The sequence below is a fragment of the Pelodiscus sinensis genome, chromosome 7 (assembly GCF_052426305.1).
Source record: "Pelodiscus sinensis isolate ZL-2025 chromosome 7, ASM5242630v1, whole genome shotgun sequence".
NCBI classification, from domain to species: Eukaryota; Metazoa; Chordata; order Testudines; family Trionychidae; genus Pelodiscus; species Pelodiscus sinensis.
This window is the reverse complement of record NC_143058.1, coordinates 53,504,696-53,526,882: the sequence shown is the minus strand read 5'-3', so window position 1 is coordinate 53,526,882 and position 22,187 is coordinate 53,504,696.

Genomic DNA, 22,187 nt, shown 5'->3' with positions numbered 1-22,187 from the left:
GATGTATAGTATGTGGTGCATCATTGCTAAGTATCCCACCACCATTCAGTGCACTGTTTTGGAGAGTTGAGGCAGTAAGTCAGTAACTTCACATTTATTTTAAAAAACAAACCCACATAGTCCTCCTCACTGTCTGCCTTCCCTGACAGAAGCATGGAGCCTGCACAGCTCTGTGCTGTTGAAATAAGCTTTGCAAGTACAGGATGTAAGAGCCGCCGGTATTTACGCAGCTGAAAAAAGAACGGAATCAGCCGGGAATGTGACAATTTCTTGGAGGACAGATTGCTGTGGGATGTTGTGAAAGCTAATTCAAAATGGGGTTGGAATTCCTAGAGCTGCTGCAGACGGTATGGTGCTGCTTCTGCTCCTGAGAAACAAGCACTGACTAGTGGTATCACACTGTAATGCAGGCTTGGGATGATGAGCAGTGGTTGCAGAACTTTTGAGATGTGAAAGCTCACATTCCTGGCTGGATCTGTGTGCCAACTTCACCCCAGGTCTCCTTTGGTGGGACTCCAAAATGAGAGCTGCACTGACAGTGGAGAAGCGAGTGGTTATTTGCGGAAAAGTGTAATGCTAAATTGCTACCCGATACTTTAGATTGGGGGGGGGAACCCTAGGGGGGCATTGTCATGCAATGTGCAGGGTCACTAATCATATCCTGCTATGCAGGCTTATGACTTTCAGTATGTGCAAGACCTAGCAGATGGATTTGCAGCAATCGGGTTCCTAAGCCAATGTGGAATGCCAGATGGCACTCATTCCCAGTCTGGTACCAAGCCATATCAATGCAGCGTACATCAATGGAAAGGACTACTTTTCTATGGGTATGCAGGCATTGGTGGATCACTGGAGTCACTTAACCAATGCAAATGCTGGCTGATCAGGGAAGGTGCAAAACACTCACATCTTTAAGACTGTTGAGAAAGCTGTCATCAGAGACTACTTGCTTCCCTGGTTCATGAATCTGTACACTGGCCACCTTGACAGCAGCAAGGAAAGAGTCTATGACAGTTGACTGAATTGACCTTGTTATCTCTGCCCTTCCTCTTGATTGGCACTCCTGCCTTTTCCCCTGGAGCCCTTAAAGCTGCAGCCTCTGGGGAAAGGACTTGTGGCACACAGGAGCCCCTGACAGCCATAGGCCACCCGGAAGCTGCCACTGCCTCCATTTTTAGAAAAATGAGCGAGTTTGCTTCTACCAGCCAGCCCTCTGCTGCTTCCAGGGAACAGTCAGGAAGCTCCAAGGAGCCTGCCTGGGCCTGAAAGAGGTGTGCGCCTTCCTGGTATGGTGCAGAGATTCTGGACCTCACTGAAGCCTGGGGCAAGGAGGCAAACCTTCAGGATCTCCATGCTAGATGTAGGAACTAAATGCATGTCTATGGCTGGATGGCTGAGAGCCTGGCCAACAAAGGGCACAGCTGCACCGAGGAACAGGTGCGGATGAAAGTGAAGGAGCTCCGCCAGGCATACACCAGGGTGCAAAAGCATAGCTCTTGCTCTGGGAAGAAACCACACACCTGTCCTTACTTCAAGGACCTGGACCACATCCTAGGGAGTGGGGCAGTACATTTCCCTCCCCTCTTCATGCCCCCCCCCAATAGTGGACTCAGGGCTTGAGATGCTCGTCACCCTCCTGGGAGACAGAGACGAGGAGGAAGAGGAGCCGGACTAGGCAAGTTGTCACCCTCCTGACCCTGGAGCGAATACTCCATGCTCTGGCCATGTCCCAAGCATCATCCAAAGCCAGGGAATCCATATCAGGTGAGTACCATCACATTCCCTACACACACAGGGTGCAGGGGGTAGGAAGCAAGAGGCTGAGATGTGCTCCTTACTTGGTCTTTGTGGCCTGGGGATTGTCCACCCACAAGATCCCAGTGTTGCCAGCACCTTCATATGCCTGCTTATCCCTGGGATGGAGGGGGGGAGGGTAATGAGGCTTCCCTCCCCAGGGGCATCTGGGCCCCTGTAGGAGTGGGCCCACTGGCTAGAGTACACATGACCTTGCTCCAAGCACATTGCCTTTGTCTAAGCTGAGAACTTTCACTCTTGGCTCAGAGATGAGGGCAAGGCTTGAGGCACTGTCTCTCCTGGGATGACTGACCATCTCTCTTCCTTCTCCACAGGCAAACCAGCTGCGAGAGGTGGGCATGCTACTCATGGCAGTCTCCTGAACCCGAGAGACTAGCAGGCATCCTCAGAATATAGACCATGACTTGGTGGTGGTGGTATCACTGTGTTGCTGTAACAGGGCACTTAGTGGTGGGAGACAAACTTAAGTGTAGACATATGGACAACTAGGTTGTCTCAAGGGCACTTACATCAACCTAACTTGATAGTGTAGGACCAGGCTTTGTGTTTAGAACAAGGAAATACTTTTGATCTTTCATGCAGCTTGTGAAAGGTAAACCCCAATAGTGAGATGTATTTCAGCTTTACCATCAGGGATTTATATTTTTCAGCATCTGGAGAGTGATTTAAAAGATGGCATGCAGTGCAGTTTGGAAATGTAAATTGTTCAATCTTTTCTCTTTAAGAAAAAGCTTCTCTCTACAAGAAACCCTCATTCACAATATTTATAGCTAATTCTATCACTCTTGAATTATGTCACTTTTTCAAATTGTTTTTGATACAAAATAGCATTCTGTTAAATAGCAATTTAAAATCCAACACACTCTACCTGCTTGGAGTAAGGGAGAATTATGCTGGCACTGCAAATTTGTTTAAAGAATGCTTGTTTCGTTTGAAGGAAAATCATGTTTCATGAGAAGTTTTCAGTGCAATAACTTTAAATCCACTCGCTGATACCTAGTAAGAGATGATGAAACTAGTGAAGTGAGAATACCTTTTTAGTTTAGATTATTGTTAAAATGCTTTTGCATGATCTAAAGAATTCATTCCTGGCTTGCCTACAGAAGATGGTGAGTCACTTATTTTGAAAGGACTCAGTGTACTTGAGCTCTTTGAAACAAAGTGACTCTAGGAGGGTAAGGTAACCTTATGGCACTTTTGTTCCTTTACATGCTATACTGTTGATGAAGAAAGAGTGGTTAAAGCATCCACACTTCCAGTAAAGGCATTTGGTGATAAAATATGGACTGGAGAGCTTGGATTTAATGATCTGGGAAATGCCTGCTCAATGGATAGTCTAAAGAGAGTAACTGTACTATTTTGCTCTCTCCTTAATGGTATCCTATAAACACACTAATATAGCAGAAAGAAGAAAATAGAGCTCTAAAGCACTCTAACAGATGACTTGATCATGTAATTCACCCCATGTTGGTAACGTTTATAGGGACAGCACTTAATTCTCTGATTGGGGAAAGAGGTCAAGACTTTATAAGTAACTGTTAGCTTTTTAGCCTGTTCCAAGTTTGGTAGTTGTGGTTCAGGAACACTTAATACAAATGTTTTCTGGACATTTTTACAAAGATTAAAACTACTTTTTCCATTTGAACAATCTTAACTGCTGGCTGTAAATGGCAGATTAGCTATGCAAGGATACTACCTGCAAAAATATAGAATAGGTGGAAAGTACCAACTTGAAACTATGTAGTGTCTTAAGATTTGTTTTTTGTGAATTCTACTGATCATACCTATGACTCAATTCTAATGCTTGGTTGTGAGATGGATATGAACATGGTATGAACTGTTTTTCATCTGAAGAAGTGGGTTGTGTGCACGAAAGTTCGTTAACATCTACATTTTTTGTTAATTTCTAGGGCGGGGTGGGCAATAATTTTTGATGGGGGGCCACTCCAAGAAAGTAGTCGAGGGCCCCACACTTCCATGATATGTCCGTGTGTCTGCATGGCACGTGGGGCTGCGGGGCAAGCTAGGGAGCCTGCCTGGGGCTCCCCTCTGCCTCTGTGAGCCAGATCTGGTGGCTTAGTAGGCTGGATCCACACCTGCACTAAGGTGCTGCAGGACTATTCGCTGTGTTTTATGTTTTTCCCTTGTTTTCATAGAAATGGAAGCTGCAAGAAACTTAGAAGTTACAAAGTCCAACCCCTTGACCTATAGCAGAGATAAGTAAACCTAAACCATCCCCAACAGGTGGTAGTCCAAACTATTTTGAAAACTTTCAAAGCGGGATTCAACCATGTCCCTTACAAATCTTTGGTTAGATACTAGGAAAAAACTTTATAATGAGTTACTTTGACTATAACATTACTTGTAGAAGAGTTGCTAGTGACACACATTCATGTTGGAACTGTGCTTCTTGATAGATTAGTGCCTGTTACACAGGCCTGCTGTGTGTGTATGGGGGGGAGAAGGGGGAGGTGCAGCTGACCCTGGATGCAGCAATTTAAAAGGGCCTGGGGCTCCTGGCCTTTGAAATCCCTGCTGAAGCTGAAGGTAAAGGTCTCTGGAAGGTGCTAAAAGGCTGGTTGCGGGGAGGCTAGCTCTTCGCCTCACCTCTTGCACCTGAAGTGCTCTCCCCTCCCCTCCAAATTTTGCCAAGCAGCCCAGTAAGTCTGTCAGATGCCCCACTCTTATAGGAACAATTCTAGGGAGACAGTACCAAGATATTCTCATTGTTAACTAGGTTGAATAAAATATGTGAATAAGGCAATGCTGCTTGAATTAAAGTTTGGCAATTATGTAACTATTTACCCAACAGTGACAGTACTGTAGCTAGGGCTGCTGCAGTTTTGGGTGGCGGTTTCCTACAGGGGCATATTTACATTATAGTGTGCAGACATCAAATGGTTCTATTGGGTTGAGGATTAATGAGGTTAAATTACCTCAGTCATTTACTCTACACTTTATTGAAGTTCAAGCTGTTCAGACTGTTGCAGTTAATATAAGTAGCCCAGAATGTTGCCTGTTAAATGCAAGTTACCCAACAGGGATCCAGGGATCCTTAATGACAGAGATAAAGGCAACTTTTCTCAGTGGTAAAGTTCAACTTGAAGAAAAGATTCTCTGTGTGGCTTTGGAGAGAGATTTTGAGAGAAGAGAACAGAAGAGAGATGTTGACATGACACTATGCTGTCATTCTCAACAATGTATTTGGAGTGATGTGCTACTCTCCTGTACCTGTTCTATAAGTGGAAGCACTGATGATCAAAGCACTTCCTGTGCCTTTCAATTTTCATTAAAAAACCTCTCCTATTCAATTATGGAACACTTGATGGGGTCCTCAAGGGAAAGTGAGAAATTAAAAGCAGTGGCTCTGTTTAAGCAATGAATGCACTGTGGAAGAATGCTGTGAGTGCATGTAGAGTAACCTGCAGCACCTTACATGGGGAGCAGCCCATGATATAGAGGCTTTCTCTGCAGAATTTCTCAAGTCCGGCACTTACAAAAGTCTGCCCTTACGAAGGAAATATCATGGGTGTTCTTGTTTAAGATATTGCAGCAAAAATAGAAAGCTCCCAGTGAATGCCAGTTTAGAATCTAACATGGAAGGGCAGGAAACTGAAAACACAGAGATAATATTAGATCCAGAATACATATTTGTTTCTATCTAACTTCCCAAGCAAAAACCCAGGTGTATGAGGGCAGAGAGCAACATTTTTAACAGAACCATATTTCTGTCACTTGTGGTAAACAAGCACCTATATTGGTAAGAGTGAAGTATGATTGTGAACAACTGAGTAAAAGATGGTGAGGAAAGATTTATGTTTAATAATAAATATCTGAATTTTAATCTTGATTTTTTTCCCCCCTCAATCTCTGGGTGTGATGGATAGGAGGAGTGCTGGCCAGCACCCGGTGACTAAGAGGTTAAACTCAGGTAGCTAGCAAGGGTGTTGGGGGGGGGGGAGGGGGGCGAGGGGAAGGGAAGGAAGGGAAGAGAAGAACCAATGGGGATACAATGCTGAAATATGAATTGTATTTAGATATCTTGCTTGCTCTCTTTGTGTGATTCTAAGTTGAGGGCTGGAGGTAGCAGATGCAGTAATCCGAATTATCATGCCTACAAGAAATACTGGACATGAGTGAATTGAGCCTTGAAGTACAGATCAGCATGGATCATGAGTAGAGGGACAAGTGTATCTAGTCGCAATCAGGGTATTTTTCTATATTTTGGTGGTTTATTTGGTTTAAACTTTTCTGTGTGAATCCATGTCTGCTCCCCATTCACTATCTAAGAGTTGTTCCCAGAGATTTTCTGTGTTTTTAGTTTGTTTTACTCTATAATACTTAGCAACCAAGTATGCTTTATCAAGTATATCTTCTGTTTGGTTAATAAAAATCACCCTTTTAAGGCGATGATTTGATTCTTGTGACCTGGAAAGTAACAGGGGGTCTCTGTGTGTGTCTGCTTGCTTAGGACTGAGTGGTCAGCTACCAAAGACTGCAGCTTGTTTTTCTTTTTTTCAAGTTCTCTTACGGGTACCCCATGGGTAGGAATTCAAGTATTCCATCCTGGGTTTTTTTTCTTCAGGATTAAATCACTTGAAGATGTAACCTTTTTTTTTTTCTCAGAGCCAGTGAATCTGACTCTGGCGAGTTTTTGTAAACAGAGCCTATAGAGGCAAAGTATTTAAGGTCTCTTGTAGGCACTCATCTTCTGCACTCAGAGTGCCAGAGTGGGGAACAGCCCTGACACATGGTTATCACTTTCTTCGTCAGAAGGAAGTGCTTTCCTTGATTTTGTTTTTCTTTCAATGCAAGAATATAGAATTATGCTAATAACTTTTAATGTGAGGTTCCTCTCACAAATACCTGTTTCTTTGTTGAGGTACTGAATTGAGTAGGGAGAGCAGGTGATGATTTAGTAGTAGTCTGAGTAGACCTAGATAAAAAGGAATTCCTGAAACATTTTTTTAATCTAGTAAAAAAAGAGGAGGCGGTTGGGAGGAAAAAAACTCTATCTGGGAAGGCTTTGCTTTTAATGTCATGCAATCTTTGTTTCTGAATCCCCCCGCTCCCTCTTCTTCTTTTTTTTTTTAAGCCATTAGCAAATAGATTCTACAATACCACGAGAGAGAGTATTTTAATGCTTGGCATTATCTTGTACCAAAGAGATTTGGAAAAAAAACTTTAGCCAGTATTGAAAATCAAGATCTATATTAAAATGTCTGAATGATCCATTAGATAATCTGAAGCCTGTGTGCTCTAGGTTAAAGGAGAATTGCTCTATTAGAGGCAGAAGTAATGCAAATCTGTGTAGAAGAATATGTTCCGTGTTCTTGTTGAAGAACACTTTAATGTGTTCTGCATTATTCAGCTGTACTAAGAATGTCAGCAGGAAACCTGAACAAAAATAAAGTCTAGCTTGGGTAAGGAATCTGAATATGTTCTAAACAGAGTAAATTAAAACAAATTGATCCAGCTGTTAGGACTTCCTTGTCTTGATTGGCCCATAGTTTTAATACAGCTTAAGGAAGCAATCCCATTTTTTTTCAAATTTTAATTGTGCTTGAACACATTCTTGTGGCTGAAAGGAAGGGCTCTTTCTCAAGAGAAGATGACAGGAGGGAAGATGAACTTTACCATTGTTATGATAGATTTTTAATTCACCAATTTATCCAGCAGACTCGAGTTACTACAGCCCAACGTGAGAACCAGTCTGATCAATCCCACTATAGTAAATAGCACTGCTAAGCCTTGGGAATCCACCAGAAGAGGATTAATGTGAGGGCAGTAAAGAATGAAATACTTATAAAGAAAATGTACAAATACTACAGGGATGCTGCTAGGGCCAGTCAAAGGCCATTGTGCCACTTAAATCTTCAAAATAGGGCTGAAGTGGAGCATAGCCCATGTGGTGACCTTTTTGTACAGGACTGAATTTCACCTGAAGTTAACTGAAAGGGAAGCTGGGTGTCAGGAATGGATTAATTCTCTTTCTGGGTGTTTTCTGTCTAGCTTCAGAGAAGTCATTTAAGGTTTCTCTCCACCTCCCCGCCCCCAACTGTTCAAAACAAAATGAGGTGAGGGGATCATTACTTACAGACCTTTCTTCATAGACAGTGATCAGAAGATGTAAAGTGCTGTATACTTGCTAAGTATTAAAACAGGACTTTCAAAAGTAACATACAAAGGGTTGAGTATCAGAGGGGTAGCCGTGTTAGTCTGAATCTGCAAAAGCGACGAGGAGTCCTGTGGCATCTTATAGACTAACTGAAGTGTAGGAGCATAAGCTTTCGTGGGCAAAGACCCACTTCGTCAGACATGCATCTGACGAAGTGGGTCTTTGCCCACGAAAGCTTATGCTCCTACACTTCAGTTAGTCTATAAGGTGCCACAGGACTCCTCGTCGCTTATACAAAGGGTTTGAGACATCAAAATAAATTACTAACAGACAAATGTAAGCAACCCTCTTTAGGCTGTCAGCAGACTTGTAACCCAGTGCTAAAATACAAAGCTTTTATTACTTTAGTTAAGACTAAATTCCTTAGTTGGTGGCTATCACTGACTAATGAACCATAAAAATGTGGACTGGCCACCAATATTCCCTATAACTTTTTCCATCCATGTGCAGAATTTTTGTAAACAGACATTTTGTAAATGTTCACCAAGGCATGTGCAGACGTGCCACCAGTAGAAGCACATACTGAAGCACGTGTGCTCTGCTAATCAGCTGGGAGCATTTGAATCTCTCCTGGGTCACCACCCAAGTGCTCAGCTTAGTGGGAACACTGCTTTACAAGTAATCAAGTGCCATGTGAATTCACAGGTGTCTTGTGATTGGGATTTATAAAGCTTCAAGTTTAAGATGTGCAAAATGGCAAAGCATGCATCTGGAGAGTAAAGAATAGTCATAGGGAATTTTTGTACAAGTCCCTTATAAGACTTCCAAAGGAGAAAGCAAAACTCGTTGACGGAATGCAACTGAGAGCAGAAAGGCAATGTGCTTCATGAATATCTGAAGTTAAGGCACATGTTGGTATTATACATTCAGCTTCTTTTTCAGAAATGTCCCACTGCTCAGTCCAGCATCTGAGTGTAATGGATATAGGCAGCCAAATCCTCTGAGTCTTATTGTTGTCAGCAGTCCCACTGATTTCAACAGAGTTAGTTAGTGGAATAAGGTGAGCTGGAGTTCGTTCTTTAAACACTGGGGAGAAACCCTCACCACTTGGAAGTCCAGTTGGCAAAACTCCTGTTGAGTCTAGGATTTCCCCTTGTAATAAATGCTTAGACCAGAACCACGTACACAGAGGTATTTTAATTATGTTCAGATGAACTGTAGATCTGCAAGATTTTCCCCCTGTCTTTTTTATTGCTTGTCTACTGAGACTTTTAAAAATGTGCTATCACAGGGAGTTGCTGTAGATCTATACAAAATCTCATTAGCTTGGGCAGCCCTAGGGCTTTTCCCGACTTAAACATCTTCCAGTTTGCCTGACCTTCAGAGCGCACAGTTAAACTGTAAACAGTCATTTACCGTTTGCTGTCCCTAATGTTCTGCTGCTTTAGGCAACCACCTATACTGCCTTTCTGGAAGTAGTCCCCCTTTTATTTGGGGCGGGGGGGGGGGGGAGAAGACAACTAAAACTGACATCCTTTTTATCTTCATTTTGTATGGAAATATATAACTTAAAATAGAACAGGATATTTTTTTCCCTTCAGCTATTACCACAAAGGTGCTAGGTTCACCATCTAGTGCGAGGCTGGGCAAAATGTGTCCCAAGGGCTGGATCTAGCCTGCCTAACACTTTGAGCTGGCCATTGGACTGTATCTGGCCACTTTCTATTTATAGCCTGTTGCCTATGCCAGTGAAATTCCACATGGGAGCTTAGGCAGAAGGATCCCATTTAAATGGTTCACTGCTCACGATCATGGCAGTACCCTGGAAGGGTTTGGAAATTGTCAATAAATAGAGAATAAGAATATTACTGTGTAAGGCTCTTTCAGTGGGGAAAAGATCCTGCAAACCTGCAGGAAGTTACACCCTGAGCCCTAGGAATTGGGTAAGGATGGGTGTCCATAAAGTGTGGAAGAGATGGAGAAATTTGTGAGGGTAACAGGAAGAGGTAGAGCCATGAGCCTTTTAAACAGCTGCAGCAACCCCAGTGGCTGCCAGGCAACACGATAGTGGCAGGCCTGGGAGCTGCAAGCCCTTTTCTATGTTTTTAATTCAAAGCTTCTGGCCCCAAACAACTCTGGGGAGAGGCTAATCCTTAGCCCCATCCCTTCTGTTCCAGGCCCCACCCTTTCCAGGTGGGGAGGATGGAGCCAGTCCATGACCATGTAGCAAAATTCATTCAGTGGCCTCCTTGCAAAAATTGGCCCCCTCCCCCCCCCGATCTAGCTGTTACCCATTTTTATAATGGGGATAACTCTGGTGAACTGTGGGCTGTTTATTGCCCTCCCTGATACAGATGAAAGGAAGATTACAGAAGGGTCAGGTGTGTGGATACAACATCTCAATCATGTATTTCAAAAAGAAACATTTAAATACAAACAAAACAAATTCCTCTGATATTTTCAAATGTTGGGACTTGAACAGACTGATCTTTGGCATCTGGGTATTTTAATGTCCACAAAAATATTCCACCATGAAGACCAGCAAAAAATTAAGCATACTCAAAATGGCGTCTTATCAAATGGGTAATAAAACAACTGACAGTATATTCACTGAGTATCAGTCGCGTATCAGTGGTGTAGTAATGTATATCAATGGATTATGCTCCTGCCTGAGATGGAGTTTGGAACCTGTTAGGCATGTCAAGTGAAATTAGATTGAAAGAATCACCCTTATTCATGGTAAATCTTTTCCTATGTTATTCACCGATTGCTGCATAATTTGGCACACCTGACCAGTGGCATCAGAACAGTTTTTATAGTGGGGGTGCCAAAAACACAAAACTGTAAACCCTATATATGATGGGAACCATTTTAAGTCAGGAGGTGCCCTCAGCACCACCAGTTCGAGCACCTCTGCACATGTTAGTTGATTCCCAAAAGGACAAACAGTGAAAACAGCAGGGGGCCCATTGTGGGCCTACTTACCTGCTGTGCAAATGCATTAAAGGCAGTGGGATTATTTGGGATATAAATGACACAAATTTGGCCTCTGGCGTGTAACAGCTAAACTGCAGGGATCCTACACATGAGGGGAAATCTTGCACCCTGCCTAGTAATGCTGTTGGTTTAATTATTATTGCCCAAATTCACTTGAGATAAGTGTAACTCATCTCTGAATACTCTTTCCATTTGTTTGTAGGAGTTAAGTTGTTTAACTGCAGTAGTCCTGTAACAGAGCATACTGCATACTGCTGCCCATAGAGTCCCTGGTAGTGCATGATGGTATTGGAGATGCTGTAGGGACTGGAGATGCTACAGTGGATACATAAGCTACTTTTCCACTCCAGAAAACTACTACTGTAGTAGTTGTAGAAGCTACAGCAAGCTGCATGCTCCCCAGAAAATTGCAATCACTCTGCACAAATAGTTTGTGGAAACTTGGTGTTACCTGGGGAATACTTGTTTGCAGCTTTTATTACTTGTGAGACCTCCTTTCCCTCCCCTCCTTGCACTGCCAGGATCATTATTAAACTTTAGGCTTCAGCCTATAAAAGCTGGATAGTCTGTTATAATGCCCAGTTGCCTCGGTTACCAAGACTTTCTAAAAATGGGAAGGAATTGTGTTACATACTCTTATTTGTTACACTAGGAGATTTAAAGTGCTTAAGACCTTGGCATGGTATCTGAGCACAGAAAGTAGAGAATATGGGGTAAAATTCTGGCCCCACTGAAGTCAACAGGAGTTTTGCAATTGACTTCAGTGTGACTGTTTTCACTCACAATTATATTTTTTTAATGGAATAATGAAAGACTCATAGTAATTTCTCATTTGTAACCATTCATTTCTTGCTCCACAATGAGTTTTCTGTCTTTAAATGAATTTCAGGTTTCCTTCTAGTTAGTTGATACTATAATATTTCTTCTTCTGTGTTAATGCTAAGACTTCCAGGCTGTGTCTACACTGGTGGGATCTTGCACAAAAGCAGCTGCTCTTGCGCAAAAACTTGCTGTCTGTCTACATTAGCCACATTGTTACCTGGGGAACTGAGGTAAGCAATTGTTGTGGGAGCTAAAGCTAGTGGCAATGACTAAGCCCACGGCCTAAAACCGGGTGTCCCCCTCCCAGAAGCCAGATTCAGCCTGGTGTTACGTATCTGATCACCGTTGGATTGGGTAACCACAAATCAGGCTAGACCAATGTTTAGGGCCAAACCATATATTTTGAACAGTAGAACATACACCACCACCAACAGTGTAAACCCACCCTATCCCAGAAGAAAAGAAGATAGATAAGTCCCGGATACAACAAAGGGGAACATACTTTACAAATCAGAGGCAGATGGCAATTGATGCCTGCGACCTTCCACCCTGTGGCTAGTGTAAAGCCTTAGGGGAGGACAGCAGGGAGTCCCTCGCTGACAGGGAAAGGTAGTCCCAGTCGAACAGCCCTCCTGCAGGTGGATCTCTGCCTCCAGTGAGTTGGGTAGATTCCCTCTGGGATGGGTGCTTGGTAGCCCTTCGACTTCCAGTCTAATCCAGCGGGTAAGGATGATGGTAAATGAGTTCAAGTCCATGTGACAGAAGCCAGTAATTCGTAAGTGGGGCGTTCCCACACTCACGAGACTCTCTCTCCCATACTCGAACAAATCCTTATACCAGAACCCACAAACTAAAATGGATCACCACGGGAGACTAACAGACTAACACAGCTACATCTCTATCACAAGACACTGACAGGACTTGGGACAGCAGACAGTGACTGACAGGCTACGATACGGACGGTGGCGAACCCGAACCCTTCCTTGGTCAGGGCTTATAAGCCCTTCAAGGTGGGAAAAGGGTGGTGTGCAGCAAATGGTGCTGTGTGCAACACTCCAGTAGGGAGGGTTTCTGAGCGGTGTGCAGCTCATTTTAGTGCCCAGTGCACAGTTTTGGACTGAGTGCAAACTATAGTGCGGGGTGCACTAAGCAGATGACCGTGTGCACTTAGGTTTTGGCGGGAAAAGGGTAACACAGGGAGAAGAAGGAAAACAAAATGGAATCTAAAGAGACTCCATCTTGAACATAATAGCTTTAAATGTCTTTTCCCTGGCAACAACATGTTCTTGTTCAAGTAAACTGACGTTCTAATGTAGACGCTCTCTTGCACAACTACTTTAACGCAAGAACTCTTGCACTAAAGAGTTTTGCACAAGATCACACCAGTGTAGACGTAGCCCCAGTGAATTACTTTAAAGGTCTACAAGTAAATGACCTTTTTTGTTGCTGGTGGGAACTAAAATATGGAACCAGAATATGGAATTTTCCCTAATAAAGGATTGTACTCCATGTAAGCTTGCTCCATAGATAGCGTCATATCCGAGTGGTCTTAAGAGAATTTTTGAAAGGGACTGTGACAGGGTGTTTGATCACACTGGCTCTAACACAGGTTAAATTCAGCTGTGGGATGGAGCTGTGGCTGTGGAGCAAGCAGCTGAGGCATATAGCAGCCAGTTAGGGCCCAGCTAGGACTGTAGAAATAGAGGCTCCTGAGGACAAGGAGGAAAAAAAAATCCTCTTGTTTCGGCTGTGGAGCAGGAATGACCTGGCTGTTTGGGTAAGCTACAGCTGAAGCACAGCAGGGCTGGGGAAAGGAAGGCAGAGCTGGGAAGCTCTAGCCAGGCAAACTCCCAGGCTGAGGCCTTGCTCAAGGCCTTAGGATACTAGGGCTTTGGAGAGGCAGACAGGGCAGTACTGTGAGGGAAGGGCGCCTTGGGCACTGGTGCCAGTGCCAGAGACAGGTAACTAAGGTCAAGACACCAGCCAACATAAGATGCTCCAAGGCTGAAGAGCTAATTCCCAAGGAGACCAGCAGGAGGTGCCATGGCAGTGAGTAATGACTTCTTACAGGGACAAACAAATGGGTTTAAATAGCCAGTATTTATTACATTTTGAACAGTTGGTGGTAATCAGATTAAATAAAAATTCATCTAATCTCAATTAAGGAATTTTCAGACAAGGTCTTGCAATATGTTCACACTGAGAAACTAAGGTCAAAAGTTCTCACTCACCTTGAGAGACCTGGGACTTGATTTTTTTTTCAGTACTAGATTGATTTTTTTTTCTGTCCTTGACTGTAAACAATAATCAGATATACACTTCATAGCTGAATAGCATAGATGATGGTTATCCAAGGCAAAAAGCATATTCTAATTAAATTTGAGATTACACATTTTTATGGTGCATAACTTTTATTCTATATTTAGAGGACTCTCACATCTCATGCAGCTCAATGTTCACTGGAACATCTACAAAACTACTTCAAAATATTTGCTACACAACTTTTCAATTACATGGTGGATTCCAACTGGCCTCCTCTTTCTTAAATTTATGTGATGGAAGGAATCTGCAACAAAGCTTATTTCTTAGATATTTGAGTAATTGTATTAAATACAGCATTAGATTTTTCTGTTTAAATAGTGAAGCGAATAGGGAGCATATCCAGCCAGAGGGATACAATCAGAAGATAGAACTAGGTACAGGCAGGTCTGCTGATGGGGGAGGGGCAACTGCTCCAGGGCTCCGTGGTACAAAAGGGCCCAGAGCTTCCGACTGTCACCATGGCAGTGACTGGAGCAGCAGGCCCTTTAAATGGTTGCTGCAGCACTGCACAATGTGCTCAAGGCAGCACTGGGAGAGGCACTGTGCTCTCCAGGCCGTGCTGAGGGCTGCCTAGACTCAGCTTTGTCCCTTCCACCTGAGGCTCTGTGCCTTATGGAGGCTCAGAGCAGGCCTTACCCTGGGGCCCATTGAGGCTGTCAGCCCTGTTTGGGTACAGGTTGTACCTCCCTGGTCTGACTCCATCAGGGCCTGACTGGTCCTGAACTGGGGAATTGGCTGGATCAGGGGCGGTGCTGCTGCTGGCTGCGAAGCTCCACTCTGGCAGCAGCAGAAGAGCTGGCATTGACTGTGTGGGAATGGGGATGGGGGGTAATTCTGGGGAAGAGGCAGGGTGACTGCAGAGCCTTGTGGCTGAGAGCCAGGTGTGCAGCCCTGTGAGAGTGCATCAGCCCTGCTCCTGGCTCCCAGCAGTGGGACTCTGCAGCCACCTTGCCTCTTCTCCTGAGCCCCCACCTCTCCTTTCCTTCCTCCCTCCGTCACTGAGCGTGAACATCTCAAATAAGCTATGTACAGTGCTCAGGGAGGGCGGGGGAAGAGTTGCTGATCACAAAGCCCTGGCTTTTCCTCATGAGTGCTCCAGTCTGAGAACTGGATCACAGATTTTGCTGGAGAGGGGAAGCCTGGACTAGAGGTCCAACCTGTAGTAGTTAAATCATTCAACCATTTGGCATGGAATTTTCTACACTGGTTATCTATCACAGGCTGAATTATTTTGGAAAACGTCAAACAAATAGCCCTTTCCAAGTAGAAAATAGTTTGCTTGGACCACATGAGACCTTTCTGGTGACTTCTTTGACACATTCTAGCCATCTCATGCTTTGGAGCAGGTTCTTGAAATTCAGCAGTAGGTGGGCTGGCTGAAGACAGAGAATGAGACAAAGAACCGTGGATGGGGACTAGGTTTAAGAGAAGGAGGTAGCGGCTGTGGGGACCAGACAGAATGAGCAGATAAGGGGCTCAGATGTAGAGGACTAGGACTGTCTTAATAAGGAGACTAGTGCTAGTTAACTTCATGAGAATATTATGCTTTGTGACAGCTGGATTTTCTTGCAGAAACTTGACAAACTTTCTTTGAATCCTGTCTGCCAGGCAGGATTCTGTTCTACCTAATTTCCTGCTAGCACAGCAGGGTTCCCAGAAGTCATGCTAGATATGTGGATAGTTTAGATATGTGGGGCCACCAGGTTTCTAGGACTTGTGGGTCCAGAGCAGCCTATCGTGCAATTCGTTTCTCTAATTTCTAGTTTGGAAATTAGGACAAAACCAAATTCTGACATTTTTCCTGAACTGGAAATTCATAGGCTCTGGCCAGCTTTATTAGAGTCAGAGTCTGGCCTGACCTTGACTGGTTGGTGAGGAGACAGGGTCTATACAGAGAGGGAAGAGAGAGACTAGAATGGGGAATATGAAGAGGTGAGACTAGGATTTATTAGGCAATGGACATGAAACCTGAAAAATGGGGCCTGGTGTGAGGAAGAAGTGAGACTGGGGCAGATATAGATTGGAGGGAATAGGATTGAAGGGATCAAGTTGGGCAAGAATGAGCAGAGAAATCCAGAGCATACTCTTCTTCAGAGCTGAGACCTCAGGGGTTCAGAAGCCAAATTGGCAATCAACATTACCCAAAAGAAACCCAGTAGTGTTAATTGTTTCATTTACTCTCTCTCTACATAGGTAGGGGTGTGTATGTGTGTCTATATAAAAATATTCTTCCACCCAAGTGATTGACCAAGTATTATTTTATCAACTACAATTGGTTAATTACACACTAAATGGTTAAAATCTTAGGCCAGGCCTACACTGGGGGAGAAATTAGGTTTAAGATATGCAACACCAGCTACAAGAATTGGGTAGTTGGAATTGATGCACTTTTAAATCATATTTCTGAAGCAGCACCACTGCCAATAGGTCGAAGTGAGGAACTCCTCATGACCCAGTGGGGTCAACAGGGGCACCATCAGCATTTGATTTAGTGGGTCTTTACTAAATCAAATCTGGAAGATTGATCGCCGGAGCTTTGATTTGTGGGTAAGTGTAGACAAGGCATTAAACTGGTTAATAATTAAATCTCATGGTGTTCTAATACATGTCCTACAAGGAGCCTGAGGAGACACATTAAAGAGCCATTTGCCGCTCCTGAGCCTCACTTCGAATATCCCTGCTCTCAGAGTTAGTACCTGGAATGTCAAGGACCTTGGCTTTTGAAAGTGGCTTCCGAAGGTCTGTATCGCAACACACTCCAGTAATCCCAGCTGAGTGGGGACAGATGAATTCTTTCAAACAAGAGGTTTGCTGTTCCACAGTAAATGGTATAATGATGAATTGATTTGCTCTCTTGAAACTCTTCAAATGTTTCAACTTTTTATTTGAATAAAACTAATTCCAATAATACAGCTAAAGGATCTGACCTTACATTGACATCAATGCAAATCTTGAAATAAAATCATGAGAGTTGGCAGCCCTGAAAGTCTTACGAATTCTGAAGTTTTGTCTATCGGGAATTTTTAGCTCCAAAGGCAGGGGCAGTGTAAGATTCCCAGCACTGTCCCACAAGCCTGCCTTGATCTGGAGCTAATCCCAAGGGAAACAGTCTCTAAGAGTGACAGAGGTGGTAAAGCCCACAAAATCCATTCTGTACTCAAAATATCTACTGAGACTGCCAAATGGATTTCAAGTGCAGTACATTTCCATAATGGCTTTGTGAGGCATGGGTAGTCAGTCACACTCCAGTTCCTAGTGGATAACATACTGTATATAACTTGAGTTAGGCCCTTTTGCCACCAGACTAGGGAGTGGACAGTCTAGGCCCACTGAAGGTGGAATTCAGTGTGTGATTTGCATGTGCATAAGCTGCCAGTTAGTGTCAGGGCCATGAACCCTAACAGCATAGCATTTAAGGCACCCAGACACGCATAACAGGTGTTGACACAGCCCCTTACTGTTCTGGGTTGAACCCAAAAGTGCTACAATGGCTTCCATTATGTAACCTACAGCTATGCCATTTTCATGTCTGAGACTTACTGCTGCAGAGAATTGTATCGTATGAGTTTTCAGGATTGCTTTCATTGTGGCACATTTATTTTGATGTCAAAGTGATACAGCTCGGTTGAAAAACTGAGCCCTCAGTGAATGAAACCACATGATCCTTGTCATGAAAAATGATTTATTATCCCAGGATAACAGCTTTTATATAGCTAAGAGAACATCTAAGTAAATAATAAAGACTGCGGGCATTTACAACGATGACTTACTTTTTGCTGTTGTGTGAGGCTTCCCGGTTTTGATTATAAAATCTGTTCTCTATCAAGTGCTGTGGTGATGATCTGTCAAGTCTATAAAAAGATCCTATTGAAAGGGAAAAAATCTTAAGCTGCAAACATCAGCCAACTCGAAAATTACTTTAGCAGTTTGAATGTCCAGGTTTCTAAATGCTCATCCAAACTTCTGAGATTTCTCAGATACAGTCCAACTTTCTTTCCATAACCAAACTATGTTCTTTTTATTTTCATCCACCCTGACCCTATGTTGAACTTCCTATAAACTCTTTCTCCTCTCCTCCCTCCCCCCCCCCCCTTCACTTCCTTCAAATGTTTGCAAGGAAACATTTTTCAAGCTGGATATTTGCCTCAAGGTGAACATTTATTGTGTAGGGGAACCCAATTCAGTAATTTCCAGCAGTGCGAGAATTCCAGTCCAGTGTGCCATAGCAGCAAGATATTTCCAGCCAGTATGGTGTACTGGAAAGACACTATACTCCCAGCCCCTTCATGGAACTGCTGGTCCTCTAGCTCCATGTATACAGAGCCCCACAGGAGAACACGGCTGAGGGTGGGGAGGCTGGGAGTGGTACAGCAGAGGGAGGAGCTGCCAGCATTCTACTCCTTTCCTGTTGGCCTCCCAGTGGGAAAAGGAGCAGAACCCTCAGCCCTACTCCCCTGCCCCACAGCCCTGTCCTTTGACTGCTGTACAGAGCCAGAGGAAGGGTAGGGGCTGGGGCTTCTGCCCTTTTCCCTGCTGTCAGGGACCGATCAGGGTAAGCAGCAGAACTGCTGGCAGCCCTTCTGCCTGTTGTAACCCCTCCAGTGTCCCCACCCTCCAGGTAAAATGGAATGGGGAGGAAAAGAGGGTGATGGCCCCAGGCTGGAGGTGGGCAGAGTCATGTGGGGCAGCCACACCCTTAACTGGTGCTGTTCCCCCAAACTTACTTTACTTGCACCACTAGTAACTTCTGAGTATGGGGCCAAAGGAAATATATTTTGCCTACTTTTTAGAAGTAAAACTGCTTTAGTGAACTTTGGGGTAGGGACTTGAAAATTTGGCAGGGGGGTGTCCTTTTGGCCACCTCCATGAAAATCTGCCCAAAGATGGCAGCTTTGGAAGGCTTTCAAAAATCTCACATATGATCAGTAGACTTATCTGACTGTACTAGCTTAATCCTTTCCATTTGCTTTTTTTAAAACCTAGAAGGTTACACATGAAAAATTACTTTAGAGCATTAAGGCAGCTAAATTATGATATACCTGTGCAATCTTGTTGGCCCTCTTCTGTGTATGTATTATGATACAGTCTTCAGCTAAATGAGAACATACTTTTCTCCCCTAAAAGATGTGTGCCTCATTGAGTGTACAGGATGAATCAGGGTTATATAGTAAAGGTGGCTATGGTCTGCAGACCCCTGCCATATTTGTCCCAAAAGTTTGGAGGTGTAATATAAAGAGTAAAGCAGCCGATTGTGGGAAAGGAGGATGGTCTCATGGTCTAGGCAGTTGAATGCAGACTAGAAAATCTCTTCCTCTGCTACCAATTTTTTTTAATGATGCTAGGTGAAGCACTTAAACACCAGGTGATCACTAATCATATGATCCTCAGCAGAAATTCTGAGCATTCACAGCTGGAGCTGAAGTTGATGGGAACTGTGCTTTGAACAAACAAAGGGCTATGTAATGCGCAGTACAGGCAGTCCCCGGGTTACGTACAAGATAGGGACTGTAGGTTTGTTCTTAAGTTGAATTTGTATGTAAGTCGGAACTGGTACATATTGTAGGGGAAACTCTAGCCAAACATTTTTTTTAGTTTTGGATAGCATAGGGAAAGGTTAACTCCCCTCTAATGTTTGTTTTGCTGTCTGTTCCCCTGTTCAGAAGATTTCACATCTATTTCTGTCCCTGTGACAAACTCAGGACTAAAGGAGTAACTCATCAAATACCAAACAGCTCTGCACCATGCTTTGAGCTAATAGCTTTATTTCCACACACCACCCAGGGTTCTAGGAGGAGGGTCCTTTTTTTGCTAACACAATGAGGCCACGCACTTTGTTTGTTTTGGTGGAGTCTTTGTTTGCCCAGGGAGCCCAGCAAGTATAGGGGGAGGAGGGGCGGAGAGGCTGCTTTTGTCTGCTGTTCGGCAGCCTGTTGCTCAGGGGAGGGGGCAGCCTGTTGCTGGCAGGGGGGGAGGGGGGAGGCATGCAGGATGCGAGGCCGCGGGGGGGGGGGGGCAGCGGGCGTGGGGAGGCACTTTTCCTCTGCCCGGCAGCTCTGCGGGATCCCTGTCCCTGTGGCCAGCTGCTGCAGGCAGAGGCCAGTTGGAGCCGGCCGAAGAGGAGGAGGAGGTGGATTCTAGGACCCAGGTGAGCGAGCCCCGGGGACGCTGCTGTGCTCCGGGAGCCCGGCATGTATAGGGGGAGGAGGGGCAGAGAGGCTGCTTTTGTCTGTTCGGCAGCCTGTTGCTCAGGGGAGGGGGCAGCCTGTTGCTGGCAGGGGGGTGGGGGGGCAGCGGGCGTGGGGAGGCACTTTTCCTCTGCCCGGCAGCTCTGCGGGACCCCAGTCGGAGCCGGCCCGAGGAGGAGAAGGATCCTAGGACCCAGGTGAGCGAGCCCCGGGAATGCTGCTGCGCATGTGCGGGAGTTGCCTCACCCCGTTCGTATCTAGGGATCCGACGTAAGTCGGATCCACGTAAGTCGGGGACTGCCTGTACTCTTAAAAAAAAAATCAGGTATCTGTAACTGGGGACCAAAATTAGTAAAATCTTCTGATCTTAATTTGTCTGCCTCAGTATCCCATTTGTAAAATGGAGATAATACCAACTCCGCACTTCACAGATATCTTGTGAAAAAATTTGCGAAGCACTTAAACTGTCCTAAACTTCATCATCCTAAATCCCAGAAAGAAATTAATTGTCTCCAGATTTAAGAAAGTACACCCTAGGAAGTATTCTGCTTTCTCTCCATGATTCAATTAGTTGCTCAATAAGAAAGTACCTTCTAACTTGTGCCCTGAAAGAGGCAAGGGTATTGTGGAAGAAATAGCATAGAAACAAACATAATGAAAGACTGTATCATAATACATACACATAAGGGGGCTGAACGAAGATTACATAGGCAATGTTAATATATAGGTACTTATTCCTTAGGTGCTCCCAGGGATGGCGCTCCCACAGGAAAAATTTAGCAGGTGCTGAGCACCCAATGAAAGCCAACATACCCACCCTGTCCCCTTGCCCCTCATCTGGTGGTGGCACTGCTGACCATCTCCAAGAGCATCTTACCTGCCACAAAACTTGGCTCTGCAACCTTAATGATCTTTTAGTTTTCTGGGTGTATATATACTTTTTTCTTTCTTTCTATGTGAAGAATATGACATTTAGCTGCAAATGGCCCAAGTTTTAGGTACTGTATTTAGAATAAATGTAATAGCTGCAGTTCTCTAGTATAGCTTAAAATAATTTGGTTTTTGTATGTATCTTTCAAGTAAAGCATAACAATTCTGGCAGTGTTATATTTTAGGTGTCAGAGACCTGATTCTCTTAGATATAACTCAGGGGATTTCTGGGGATGTGATTTTAAAAAAATATAGCAATCTGACTTTCTAATCAGATTGCATCTGACGAAGTGGGTCTTTGCCCACGAAAGCTTATGCTCCTACACTTCAGTTAGTCTATAAGGTGCCACAGGACTCTTCGTGACTTTCTAATGTGATTTATTCCCTCCCACCCCCCATTGGTGGTATGTGTGTGTGGGAAAGGGGGAATGTTATACGGGAATTAAACTCTTTTTATATAGACCTTCTTTGAACATAACAAACAGGATCATAATTTGTGTTCCGTCTCCCATCACTTCTCATGATTCTGGGGCATTTGATCATATTAATATCTTAAATCAGTGTCCATATAATATATGACATCATCCTAATGAAAACACCCAATAGAGGTGCTCCCCTGAGGCCCACGTACCATAGGTGAGCTTGTGATAGTCCATGTGGATCTGATTATTATCAAAATGATGTCCAGCATAGATGCTGAAATTTCTCAGGTTCTTACACCAAACAATGTGATAATATTGCCTGTTCTGTTCTTTGCCTTTTCATGCATACTCACTTTGACAGGCATCATGGGAATCACCAAAGCAGCAGATGGTCTGTGCACAGTTTCCTGAAGCATAAAACAACATTTCTGTACTTGTTGTCAGGACCTTAAATTGCACACTGTTCTATGTGATTATTTTCAAATTCTGGATTGGCCGTAAGGGGCTCAGAAGAGAAATATTTGCATACCATGAAGCTGGGGAGAGGCTGAATTAAAGTGGCAAGCAACTGGATTG